The following is a 2,493-nucleotide window of genomic DNA, read 5'->3' on the forward strand; positions in this document are numbered from 1 at the left end:
TAGATTATCCAGTACCATTGTACTGTGATAACCAATCGGCCATTCGCTTGGCGGAAAATCCAGTCTTTCATGCAAGAACTAAACATGTGGAAGTGCACTACCACTTTATCAGAGAAAAGGTTCTACAAGAAAAGATTGAGATGAGACAAGTCAAGACGAATGATCAAGTTGCGGACTTGTTCACAAAAAGTTTAAGTACAGGCAAGCTCGAAAATTTTCGCTGTCTGCTCAGCACAGTGCAAAGAATGAGAGCTGACATTGAGGGGGAGTGTTGAAAATCAATGTCAAAGTTAGGCATGGAAAGTTAGGCAATGTTAGGTATGGTTGAATAAAAATTATTAGGTGCAATTAATGTGTTTTGTGTGGTAATAAATAATCTTAGTTTAATCATTTGGTTTGCTATAAATACCCAAGTCCTTAAGCATTGTAAATCATCCAAGGAAAAACAAAGCCTAGAGCTAAATAAGAAAAGCTTTGCTAATTAGTTTGTTTTATGAGCTTTCTTTAAGAGTGTGCTCTATTTTCTTCTTCTTGGGATCATTAGAGTTATCTTGGATACTCTTCTTATTCAACACCCACCCTCTCATCCAAATTGCACAATGTGAGGCTTTATATACGACCACTAAAAAGACCTAGCATGTGATCCGCATATGCCAACTAAAGAGCCACAACAGTTTGGTTTTAGGTCCGCGTAAGAAAGGGTCGAGACCCAACAGTACTAAGCCATCAAATCCAACACACAGGAGTTATTCTCTTCAGTTTTCCTTTGCCCCATCAGGAAGTACCAATCTTTTAGAATGTAAATCCTCTTCATCAGGGGTTTCACCCCCACTTTGTTCAGCCTCATTATAGCAACACCCCTCACGGTTCCTCTTAGAATGAGCAACTCTTACCAGTGATCTGCGTAAAGCACGAAGTTCCGCTCCAGAATTTTCATGATGAAAGTCGGGCTGTGTCATGCTTTTGTTATGCACCTCCTCATGATTGGCATAAAAGAGACGAACTCCACACCTTCTGATGCGATGCTGCTGCACTGGTTCCCAAGAATCACGTGATTGGACTCCATCTTTTAGTTCAACTCTAAATGTGGCCCCGGTGGTATAGCGCTCACTTAGCTGCACTCCTATTTTCAATGGAAGATATCCCATGAACATGTGATCTTACTCAAGTAACCTGTCACTTGTGACTCCAATCAAGCAAATCAAATCTGAAACTGAGCTCGCCGTGCTCTCCTTTGGAGGTACAAAAACACAGGGCAGATAGATCAGACACATAATGCGCGTACTTGAACTTAGTAAAACCGCATACAGCAAATCCCAAAATCTTATGATCCGACACCGGTGGTAGATGCACAGTTACTGAAGATCCACTACACTGATGACTGAACCAATCTGAAAGTTTACTTCCAGGAAGGTACATAAACAAGGAAAGAGTTTGCAGATAACCCTACAGAACGAAAACAAGGTAGACTGAACTTGTATTAGATATGTTTCGTACTTTCGCACGTGGAGAGAGAGAGAGAGAGAGAGAGAGAGAGAGAGAGAGAGAGAGACCTGATGAGCTTCTACAATTTCTTCAAATAGATTTTGCACGAGCTGGAAGCAGTTTGAAAATGTGAAGTAAAGATTACTGTAAAGAAGCTTTGGTCCTGAAACAGTTTCCAAAGCTGTGCAATCATGGGCGTCTATGAAATTTATGCTTGATGAAAGCTCTGTTATTGATTTCATTCTCTTGCAACCTTCCAATTTGAGATCTGTCAAAACGATGAAGCCGATGTTAGAGTGTGAGTTTGATTCTTGTAAGACTTGTAATGATCATTAAAGTGTTTTGAATTAATATGAAGAAGTCTTTGCGTAATTGGAGTTGTTCTATTTTATAGAATTGAGACTCATCAACTTACCTGGATTAAGACTCATGCTTGGATAAGGATTATGGTTTAGTATTCCTTATAGGATTGTAATAGGGCGATCAAGTTGTTTTTCGCAGTATAAATAACATGGGCTGCTGCTCTCACAAGATACTGACTCTCTTGGGAATCAAATACCTATTGTTTGATTGAGCATCGAGATCTTGCAAGAGAGGAGAAGTTTTTGTGTCAGGATGGTTTCTACATCATCTTCCTCATCTACAGGCTAGTCATGTTCTTCTCGTTCTTGTTTTCAACAGACTTGTTGTGGTTTGATTGCTAGAACAATTCCTAGTATTTTGAGTTTAGATTAACATGTGGTATCAGAGCCTTGTGGTTCTTGCAATTGAATTGAACGAATTTGTTTTGTTAATTAACAATTGTTAACTACGTTGATCTTACGAACAAAGGAGACGGTGAAAGATAGGAGAAAACTAAATAAAATTTAAAAATTTAAAAAATTTAAAAAAAAATAAAAAAACGACGTCGTTTTCTCTTAATTAGATATTTTAAACTTTTGACCGTTAGAACAAGGAGAGAGAAACATCAAAAAGGATTCTCGTTTTTGACCGTTGCATCAGTATGGT

Source organism: Pyrus communis, chromosome 1 (assembly GCF_041283825.1).
Source record: "Pyrus communis isolate YQ-2024b chromosome 1, ASM4128382v1, whole genome shotgun sequence".
In the NCBI taxonomy this organism is placed as follows: domain Eukaryota; kingdom Viridiplantae; phylum Streptophyta; class Magnoliopsida; order Rosales; family Rosaceae; genus Pyrus; species Pyrus communis.